At 54.3% G+C, this 11,280-nt stretch overlaps 1 protein-coding gene across 2 annotated transcripts in view; it reads left to right on the plus strand.

Moving 5' to 3' along the window:
• The first annotated feature begins 1,160 nt into the window (after positions 1-1,160).
• HPCAL1 (hippocalcin like 1) overlaps positions 1,161-11,280 on the plus strand; it is a 117,273-nt gene continuing 107,153 nt past the window's right edge. For both annotated transcript variants that reach the window (XM_055089046.1, XM_024118907.3), the window contains exon 1: positions 1,161-1,452. The gene's annotated coding sequence lies outside the window, so the exon portion shown is untranslated. The remainder of the gene's footprint in view (positions 1,453-11,280) is intronic.

Here is an 11,280-nt window from a genome sequence, read left to right on the forward strand (position 1 = left end):
TGGTAGAGGTGGGGGTGGTGGTGATGGTAGTGGAGGGGGTGGTGGTGATGGTAGGGGTAGTGGTGATGGTAGAGTTGGTGTTGGTGGTGATGGTAGTGGTGGGGCTGGTGGTGATGGTAGTGGTGGTGGTGGTGGTGATGGTAGAATTGGTGTTGGTGGTGATGGTAGAGGTGGTGGTGGTGATGATGGTAGAATTGGTGTTGGTGGTGATGGTAGAGGTGGTGGTGGTGGTGATGGTAGTGGTTGGGGGTGTGGACATATTTGCTCTTCTACGACCCAGATTTTCTGGGGCTGCTGGCAAGGGGTCTTGGGAAGCACAGACCCTGATGTTTGCCTGCTAGCTGCTGACGCCAGTGCCATGGCAGGCAGACGGGAAAGTCTGCAGGACACACCTGTCCACCTCCCCGAGACCCAGGGACTCTCAGTTCCTGGGACTAAGATGGCAACCAAGCCCCTTCCTTAGCAGAGACTGAAGACCCACAGCATGTCGAGGAGGGAAGGGCCCGAAGAAGCCCGTTCCTCGTCCCGTCCATTTTATGGGTGGGGAAACCGAGGCCGAGGGAGTCCAAGGGATTTGTCAAAATGGCCTAGAGTCAGCAAAGGCAACCAGAACTGGAACCCAGGCCTCCGTTCTCCCGGCCCCGGGCTCCTTCCCTGAACCAGGCGCGGGAATGCTTGTGGCATCTGCTCACGGGACGGGTGGTGAAGGGGACCAGAGGAGCCTGGCAGGCGGCCTGGGACGACTGAAGCCTTTTCCCCTTCTGGGCCACCCGGGCCGCACTTCCGGAAGAGGGCCCGGGGTCGGTCCCTCCCGGGTGCCGCCTCCAGGCCTCTCCCACACCCTCAGGCCAGAGGCCAAAGGTTAGGGAGGCGGAGCCGGTGCTTGGCTCCGCCCCTGCTCCGAGAGCCACGCGGGGCTGAGACCGGGTCAAGGCCTCAGCCGGGCACAGAGTAAGCTAGAGAGGAGCAAGGGGCCGGCGTTGGAAGAGCGGAGGCCGGGCGCTGCAGGGCCATCAAGGGGCGTGGTTAGGGACGGGGGCGTGACCTGAGTGGGTTTGATGGGCGTGGCTAAATTGGGGCGTGGTCGAGGCGGGGGCGGGTCCACAGGAAACTTGAGCTCCCGCCCCGCCTCCGCGCCCCGCCTTCGCGTCCCTTCCTTCCCGGGTCTGGCAGGCGGGCCGCGGCGACTGCAGACGGCGGACTGGCGGATTGGAGGACTGGCGGGCACCTCCACTTCGCTCTCTCCCTCACTGCCGGCTTCCTTTTGTCTTTCTGGGAGGAGATGAGCGCAGGGCCGGCGCGGCGGCTGCGGGCGCACGGAGGCCCGCGCTCCTAGGCACCCTTTCCGGCCTCGGCGCGCTCGCCCCTCGCAGCGGCCCGCGCCCGCCCCAGCGCCGGTGGCTCGGAACTTGGGCTCGGGGAGCCGGAGGATCGCGTCCTGCGACGGAGCAGGTAGGAAAGGGGCGGGCTGCGGGGAGTACGGGCGTGTGCACCGGCGTGCGCTGCGATCGGGCTCTCTGCGTGTGTGTGTGCGTGTGTGTGTTGAGGGGTGATTGTGTTTCTCTGCGCGGTGGAGTTGTGGGTGACCGAGTACGGTGGTGTGTCCCTGGAATGGCGTGTCCTCGTGGGGATCCGTGTGTGCAGTTGGATGTGCACATTTGGGGCTGCGTTTGTGGAATTGTGTGTCGGGGCGCAGTTGCTGGTGGGGACCGGGGCGGGGAGCGTGTCGTGTGTGAGCGGCTGTGCGTGAGGCGCGTGTGGCAGGGTGGGAGTGGGCGGTCCACCCCGAGCGCGGAGCCCGGGGTCCCGGCCGGCCGGCCCAGTGCGGACGGAGTACAGAGCCCCGGAGGATAGCTGGGATCCGAGGGGGCAGCCCGGGCCAGCCCTGCCCGGGGACAGGTCCGCGCGGCCCACGTGAGGCGCCTGTGTGCTCTGGCCAGGGGAGGGGGCCCTGGCGGCGGCCATCTGCTCCCCCTTCCCCAGGCGGAGGGCGACGTACAGAGCCCTGCTGCGGAGTTAGGGGCCCTGGCATCGCCGTGACTCGCACTGCGACCTGGGCCCGACACGCCACCTTCCCGGGTCGCGGTGTTCTTATCAAATGGGGACAGTTCCTCCCTCGGGGTCTGTCGTGACGATTAAAATGAGAACCACTAAAGATAGCTCTCGGCCCAGTGCCTGGCACATAGTAGGTGTTAATGTTAATTGGACTAGCGTCTCTCTTTAAAAAAATCCTTTTGTTTTCTTCATCGTGGGTGGGACTCTTACACCCCCCCGCCACCCCGCGCGTGTTTTGTGCCTCACTCGCCGTCCTAACTTAACCACGAAGCTCCGAGATTCGAGAAAGTTTAGGCTGCCTGCGCGCCGCCTCCCCGCCGCAGCTCCCGGGCGGCGCCGCCTCGAAGGTGCGGTAGCGCGCAGCGCGGGGCGCCGGCTCTTCTCCAGCTGCGAAGGCTCCGGCGCCCGAGCGGGGGTCCCTCTCCTGGCCGAAGGCAGAGGCTGCGGAAGTCTGGAGCCCTTTTGTTCAACAAGTGCCTAGTCCCCGGGGCGTGCACATCTGCAATCTGAGGGCCCCGGTGTGAAGTGGCGCTCCCCGCAGAGACGGATCTCGGGCTCCCAGGGCACCCTGGCCAGGCCTGGTCACGCCGAAGGCTGCCCCCTTTTCCTCCCCGCCAGCATCGATTCCCCCTAGAGGAGCATGACTGCCGGGTCGGCGAGTCCTGCCTTAGGCCCTGGCATTGAACACCCTCTGGATACCGCACCCCCCCCTCCCCGTCAACGGCAATCCCCTCTCCCTTTGACCAGCCTTACGCAGGAGTCCGAGGGTCTGCATCCTAGTCCCACGCCTTAATTTTTAAATTGTTTAGTTTCAAACCTACTACTCATTGAACTGCAGTGAATGTGCACACAGCTCTAACCACGATTCTCTCTCTGGCGGAGTCCTGCCAGCAGCGACACAGCGCTTGCTCAGACCCAGCAGGGTGAGCTGGCCAGGGCTGCTCTGCCGCTTTCTGCCACAGCCAGTGATTCCTTCCCTCCGTCTCTGGTTTCTTTCTCTCAGGAGGACCCTTCCCGGTAGGGAAAAAAAAAACCACTTCGCCAAGGGAGCAGCTGACCTCATGGTACATGAGGTTGTTAAAATGAAGCGCTGGCATGGAGTGGGCAGGGCCTGCGTTTGGGTCTGGGTGCCTTTCCAAGTATCAGATGCTCCCGGTTGGTGTTCTCAAGGAAGCTTGTTCAGGCTTTATGACACAGTAGCAGGAACCTCTGGTTTGTCTTCCACCAGGACGGAAGCCCTGAGATCTCAACAGTGATTGCAGGTCAGGGGAACGAATAAGCTAATTTGTCATCCTGATTTGGTGCCAGGAGCATACTTAGAATGGAACCTGCTTTTTGTGTCTCATAAAATGATTTTATATCCTAGAGGAGAGAAGGCTCTTGATCTGAATCCTATTCTCTTCCCCATAATCCAATTCAGTAATAATATTAAAAAAAAATCAGTCTGACTTTCTCTGCTCAGAAGACAGACCAAAAGCTAGGATTTTTTTCCCCTTAGTTAAAACCAGCCCTTTGCCTTAAGGAAACCAGTGTTTTGGCCCTAAATCTATTTCTGTTTCACTTTTGAAAGCGCCTGTAATTACCGAGCTCTTGAGGTTTTATTGGATAATGTGCCAGAGGGAAGGGCCAGGGGCTCTGCCTCCTGCTTGCCAGTGGGTCGTTGTGCCATGTTCCCGCCTTGCCTGCTCCATTTGCATTCCGATTTTTGTAAGTTGGAAAATAGATGTCAACGTGCGATAATAATTTGGGACACCTGGCTTTGGGAATCAGATGTCCGGAAGGTCATATTCTTGTGGAGAAACAAGAATAAGTCAAAACCCCAGAAGAACAAAGATTTGCCCCACCTCTAGCCAATGACCCATTCATTTCCAATAAGCCCTTCTAGAGAGAGACTCTAGAGAAATAAAAAGCTTGGACGAATTCCTTCAGAATTTGTCCTAATGTCCCTTTCTGGCCTCAGGGCTGTGCAGACTTAGAAATACAAGTGACAGAAGGGCAAGGAGTGGGCCCCCGTTGGCCCATACTCCCCAGCCTGGGCCTTGCACTCACCAAGCCCCATTTCTACTTGGAGCCGCTGTGGAGTTTCATCTGGTAAAGAGGTAGTGCTATCATCTGGGGCTGGCACACCCCTCTTTTCAGGGCTCTGTGTGCACAATTCCAAGGTCACCATTCACATAAAACAGCATGGTGAGGGACTTCCCCGGCGGTCCAGTGGTTAAGACCTTGCCTTCCAATGCAGGGGGTGCGGGTTTGATCCCCGGTCGGGGAGCTAAGATCCCGCGGTGATCCCACGGTTTTCTCGTGGCCAGAAAACCAAAGCATAAAACAGAAGCAGTATTGCAACAAATTCAATGACGACTTTAAAAATGGTCCACATCAAAAAGAAAAAAGTCTTTAAAAACAAAACGAAACAAAAAACACCATAGTGAGCGTTCATCCCTCAGGGTAGTCTGTATTCCCCTTATTCCCACAGGCCTCCCCCAGACTTACTCTAAGACCTTGCATTGCCACTTGGAAGTGGTAGAGTGCCAAGGTCTGATAATCCAGGGTACTAATAAGGAGCCCCAGAGTTTATTTGGCATCAGATAGCAAGCTTCTTGGCAGCCAACATTTTATCTAGGTTGGGGACTGGGTTTGTATTAGAATTTAGCATTCCAGCAAGCCCTAAACCATGCTTGTTTGTTGCAGGATAATGCTTCCAATTTATGAGTTGCCAGCCCAGGCTTGATGGGGGATTATGTGTGTTTTGCTAGTTTGTCAGCCCCTGATGTCATGGTGCTTGGGGAAGGAGGGCACTTGGAGACTTAATCATGCTCTACTTTAGGACTCACCATTATCCCACAGTCTCATTCGGTTCCTTTCATGTTTTCATGCCCACACGCAAGTCTGCGCATCTGTGCACCTCACGTGGCTCCTGTCCTCTTCCCTTTGGGTTGAGTTTCTAATCAGGGGATGACAGAGGGTAATTGTATATGGAGATAGCAGAGCAGGCTTAGGGCCTCTCGGTGCCACTTGCCCCATGGAAAAAGCTCTTTCTTTCAAATCACTTTCCACCAAAAAGAAAAAAAATCCGTTGGAATCTACTGGTGTGGATTTAATGTAACTTCAGGTAATCAATACAGTTTGACAGGTGGAACATTTCTTAGGCACTGAGCAAGGTGCAAGTCTAAAGAATTAAAAAGAAAAAAATCATCTGAAAAGCTCAGTGAATCCTCTAAGAGAGCCTTACCTAGGCCATGTCGTTTCAAGTCTAATTGAATTTCAGAGGCAATGCTTCATATCTTTGCGTTCATGACACGTGACTAACTAAAGACACTTTCTGAGAGGCCTCAGGCTCCCTCCCCTGCCTGCATCAGGGCAGCAACGATGCCTTCTTTTACCTTTTCTTTTTCCTTTATAAGCCTAGGGTACCCTGCCCCTAGACCCCTGCTTGCTAATCCAGTAGCTGTGTTTTCTGGATATTTGTTTCTTTTTAGAGGCTTAGTACAACCCAGGCTGGCAGGAAGCCAGAAGACTGGAGTAGGGTTGCTGGCATCAGCCTCACCGGCCTCATTCGACGAGAAGTCTTCTTTGAGGAGCTAGTGATGGGTTTCTGACCCTTGGTTAAGAAATACTCAGGATTTGTTAAATTCTGACTCTTTGGATAAAGTAGCCATTGTTCTGGACACAGGAAAAAAGCTTCTGGAGGCGTGCAGTTCCCCTCTTGAAAGTCTTCCCTGATTGCCTGAACACCCCGTTGCCCTAGCCGAAGTCTTCCCTTGCTGTGTGTCCCCTTCAGCAAGGGAGGTGTGCCCTTGTTCAGGCACCGGCTGTCACGTCCGTGCACTGACAGTGAGCTCTCCCGCCGCCCTGACCCAGTGCTGTGCGTGTGCTCTGGGCTACTACATGTCAAAGCAGAGCCCAGAGTCCCCCGCCCCCTGCCCTTCCCCCATTTTCCCACCCATCTAATGGGTCAGACCTCTGCTGCCCGGCCCTCCTCCCCATCCCCACGCCCAGCAAAGCCTCGTCCCTTAGCTCGGCTTCCATTTCGTCCTGTCCCTTTCCACCCCCCCAACCCCCCGGTTCAGTCTCTTCCTCACTAACTTCTTCTGAACACCTACTGTGGCCTTGCTTCAAGCTGGGCTCCGAAAGCTGGGCACGGGCTTCATCCCTGGCCCTGAGAGCTTGGTCTTGGGCTGGGGGTGGGGAGAACATCTAGTGAGCTGGTGGAATTGACAGGCGCTGGGAGGGCAGCTCCCGCCCCGGCCCGGGCCTGGGGAAGAGGCTCGGGAGGAGGTGTCTGGAGGGAGGTGGGGGAGCGGAGCGGCTGGAGGTGGGGCAGTGAGGGTGAGGCTGTGCAGGTGGGCACAGCGTCTTTCTTCTTTCCCGGCCAGACTGGATCCACTGAACTCCTACTCGATCTTACAAAAATTTTTTTTTCAATTAACAGCTTTATGGAGGTGTAATTTATATACCACAGAGTGTACCCATTTAAAGTGTATTAGTAGGACTTCCCTGGTGGCGCAGTGATTGAGAATCTGCCTGCCAATGCAGGGGACACGGGTTCGAGCCCTCGTCCGGGAAGATCCCACATGCTGCGGAGCAACTAAGCCCGTGCGCCACAACTCCTGAGCCTGCGCTCTAGAGCCCGCGAGCCACAACTACTGAGCCAGTGTGCCACAACTGCTGAAGCCTGTGCGCCTGGAGCCCGTGTTCCGCAACAAGAGAAGCCCGCGCACTGCAATGAAGAGTAGCCCCAGCTCCCCGCAACTAGAGGATGCCCGCGCGCAGCAACGAAGACCCAACGCAGCCAAAAAAAAAAAAAAAAGTGTATTGTTAGATGGGACTTCCCTGGTGGTCCAGTGGTTAGGACTCCGAGCTTTCACTGCCGCGGATGAAGGTTCTATCTCTGATGGGGATCCCGCATGCTGCACGGCGTGGCAAAAAAAAAAAAAAAAAAAAAAAAGTGTTATTCGATACTTTTCAGTAAACTTACAGAGTTGTGCAACTGTCACCACAATCCAGTTTTAGAGCGTTTCCCTCGGCCCCGGAAGGCTCCCTTGTGCCCATTAGCTGTCACTCCGTGTTCCCACTCCTGGCCCCGGGCAACTACCCTCCGGCTTTCTGTCTCTAGATTTGCCTTTTCTTCCTATGGTTCCTTTTATAGATTTGGCTCAAGGGTCCCCTCTGGGACGCCTTCCAGGAGTCTTCCAGTTAGAATTGGCTTCTCCCTCAGGCTGCTGAAGTAGGCAGTGCTGTCTCCCTGTGGGTCGGGGAGCTCTTTGAAGGAGCCTCAGGTCTTACTGGCCCCTGATCTGTCACCTAGCACAGCGCCGGGCACCTGGGATGCCCAGAGCATGTTGGCCGGACTAACTGAAGTTGCCTCCCTCACGTTTATTTTGTGAACTCCTGAGTATCCAGCAAAGTGTTGGAATTTCAAGTACAGGGTGTGTAATTGTGTTGTGAGGCCCTGCTACATTATCTTGTTTCAGCAGGAACATGTGAGGCAAATGGGATCAAACCCATTTTTTAAAATGAAAACGTGGAGGATGCCCAGGGCAAAATAAGTAGCCCAAAGCCATTGGTAGATAGTAGAAGCAGCAAGAATTAAACCTTCTCTTCCAGGCCTATTAGGTAGTAAGGAGATGCCCTTCTGTGGCTTTTCCTGCCATCACCTCCCAGGCAATGTAAATTCCTTCGAGGGCATGAGTGGTACAGGACGCAGCTTCCTTTGCCCCAGCACTTGGCCGGGTAGGAGTGACTCGGTTTAAGTGTGTGGACGTGCAGAAAAGTTTCTTGGTCAATAGATGTGGAGGAAGGCCCTGAGGGAGGGAGGGGGTGCATGCACCTCCATACCTTGTGCGTTTCAGAAGTCTCTTCCTGTGTCATTTTTTAAAAAATTAATTAATTTTATTTATTTTTGGCTGCGTTGGGTCTTCGTTGCTGTGCGCAGGTTTCCTCCACTTGTGGCGAGCCGGGGCTACTCTTCGTCGCGGTGTGCGGGCCTCTCAGTGCGGTGGCTTCTCTTGTTGCGGAGCACGGGCTCTAGGTGCGCGGGTTTCAGTAGTTGTGGCTCACAGGTTCAGTAGTTGTGGCGCTCGGGCTTAGTTGCTCCGCGGCATGTGGGATCTTCCCAGACCAGGGCTCGAACCTGTGTCCCCTGCACTGGCAGGCGGATTCCTAACCCCTGCACCACCAGGGAAGTCCCCTCTTGTGTCAGTTTTGTTCTTTGAGGAAAGTAGCAGGGGAGGAGATCCCATTTTACAAATGTGCAGCCTGAGACACAGAAATTGTATACCCAGTGTATATAGGTCGATCTGGGTCTGGTGTGTAGACCACCAGGTCACAAATGGTCTCTACCACTCACTGATGCAGAGAACTTTCACCGTGGACACTGAGAGTGTCTTGTTTCTTCCTGAAGGATTGGGGTTGTTAGACCCTATTTTTCAGAATATCCCAGGGGAAAGACCAGGGATGGGGTCAGGCAGACCGGGGTTCTAGTCAGTCTCTGCTCTGTTGTTTATTGGCTGAGTGACCCTTTCTGAGTTTGCTCATGTGAGAAAAGGGGTTCTGAGCCCCCATCAGACAATCTCATGAAACCTGGATGTGGAGGACCCAGCTGAGTCTGGCTGGTCACATGTCTGCGGAAATGGAGGCTGCTGCAGGGCTTCCTCAGCAATAAATGTTTCTTTTCAAATTCAGGTTTATTAGGCATATTTTGACCCAGACTGTAGCAGCAAGGCACGTGACATGAGAGCCTGTGAATGTGTGTGTGCCGGGGGTCCTGGAAGGGAGCCGGGAGGGTCACGATGTGGAGTTTGGGGAGCTGCCCTGTTGGGTCGTCCCAGCTCGCATCTCCTGCAAAGCGTCGCTCCGGGTCCCCGAGGCAGCCACAGTGACCCTGAACTTGGGGGGGGGGGGCGGCACCTAGAGAGAGACCCGTGGGTTATTCCTCAGACATTAGGAGACCCAGACCCCCTAATCCCCTCCCCCCTTGGGCACTTGGAAAGCATTTATTAGTTTGGATGCGTGGGTGCCCATGAGCTGAAGGGGGACTCCTGGCACCATTGGCAGAGTTATGATTCTGAGCAGCCGTGTGTGTGTGGATCACAGAGCTGTTTTCCCTCCAGCAGCAAAATGCTCAGGTCTCTGCTTCCTTCCTGAGCATTTAACAGACGTTTCCAGAAAACAGAATTGACGACAGCTCCCCACCCTTCCCTGTCCCTCCCGTCCTTTCTCTCTGCTGCGCTGTAATCCACTTTTGGAGGGAAGTGAGAACCTCTCCAAATCAATCACCTGGGTTTAAAGACAGTCGTTTCCAGTGTCGTGCCATTCTCTGTATTGACGGGCGTGGCTGAGTGAGCCGGTGGGGGTCCCCCGAGGGGCAGGCCTGGCGGCGCGCTCGCCCCCTCTCTCGCTCTCAGCCCTCGCCGGAGCGTGGGGCGGCGGCGGCAGGGATGAGGCTTTATTAAAAATCCCTCAGTCGTGCGGTGCCAGTGCCACGCTTTGTGACGCAGCCTGGACGGCCTGGCTCGGCTTCCCGGGCTGGGAGCCCGGCCGTGCTGGCTGCTGCGGCTCGTTTGGGTGTGTTTCTCCTTCCTGGTGAGTAAAGGTAGAAACAGGCCTTGGACAGACGCTAAGTCCCGGCTTTCCTTCGTGCCAGAACTTTGGCATTCTTATTCTCTGGGGATGGCTTTTTTTCTCGTCTTTCTCTCTAAAGACAGGATAAAGGATTACTGCTTTTATTAGCCTGCGTTCCTGGTGGTGTGCTTTTCCCCGACCTCAGGGCAATACGGCCTGGGTGATAGTTCTCAGAGCTAGCTGTAAAGGGAAAGCTTGTGCGCTTGGGAATTATTTTCAACATGGTTGGTGGGGGTGGGGCAGGGGAGGTGTGGCACAGGTAAGGGACTCCAGGTCCTCGGGCCAGGGACCCTCAAGCAGTGTAAAGGTCTCACTGTGTTCCTTCCACTGTAACTCCGTCCCCCTGGGTGTTGTCCTGGGCCAGTTGCTGGCTTTGCAGTGCAGCCACATTGTCCTCCTCATTGCCCGTCACTGGTACACCGTCACTGTCCTCCTCCTCATCCCCCGTCACCATCACTGGCATCACTGTGTCATCACCATCCAGTCTCAGCATTGCTTCCCAAACTTTGGCTACTGCATCACATAGCCCATTTCTGCTGAATTAGCTGTTCTTTGGGGGGGATGCCCCCTAGTGTTAGGGGGGTAATGAGGGGAGTTACGACAGGATAGTGGCAGGCACAGAGGACCCGAATGGGTGGGTGATGGAATGTTACTCTGCAAGTGGCCTCATGAGAATAACTAATCTGTAAGATTCTTGGAAAAATCTCACCTGCGATGATTAATTTTATGTGTCAGATTAAATTTTATTTTTTAATTTTATGTGACAGGGCTAAGGGATGCCCAGGTAGCTGGTAAACCACTGTGTATGGGATGTATAGGTATGTGTGTGAGGGTGTCTCTGAAAGAAATTAGCATTTGGTTCAGTAGACAGAGAAAAGAAGATTGCCCTCACCATTGTGGGTGGGTGTCATCTAATCCACTGAGGGCCTGAGTAGAACAGAAAGGCAGAGGAAGGAGAAATTGGCTCTTTCTCTTGAGCTAGGACATGTATCTTCTCCTGTCCTTGGACTTCAGTGTTCCTGGTTCTTGGGCCTTTGGACGTGAACTGGGACTTACACCGCTGGCTTTCTTGGTTCTCCAGCTTGTACATGGCAGATTGTAGGACTTCTTGGCCTCAAATTGAGCCAATTTCTGTAATAAATCTATCTGTATATGTATATACAGTAGTTCCCCCTTATCAGTGGTTTCACTTTCCAAGGTTTCAATTACCTGTGCTCAACTGTGGTCCAAAAATGTTAAATGGAAAATTCTAGAAATAATTCCTAAGTTTAAAATTTTGTGATGGGAGAACAGTATGGAGGTTCCTCAAAAAACTGAAAATAGAACTACCATACGACCCAGCAATCCCACTACTGGGCATATACCCTGAGAAAACCATAATTCAAAAAGAGGCATGTACCACAATGTTCATTGCAGCACTATTTACAATAGCCAGGGCATGGAAGCAACCTAAGTGTCCATCAACAGATTAATTGGTAAAGAGGACGTGGCACATATATACAATGGAGTATTACTCAGCCATAAAAAGAAATGAAATTGAGTTATTTGTAGTGAGGTGGATGGACCTAGAGACTGTCATACAGAGTGAAGTAAGTCAGCAAGAGA

Source organism: Physeter macrocephalus, chromosome 12 (genome assembly GCF_002837175.3).
Source record: "Physeter macrocephalus isolate SW-GA chromosome 12, ASM283717v5, whole genome shotgun sequence".
NCBI lineage: Eukaryota > Metazoa > Chordata > Mammalia > Artiodactyla > Physeteridae > Physeter > Physeter macrocephalus.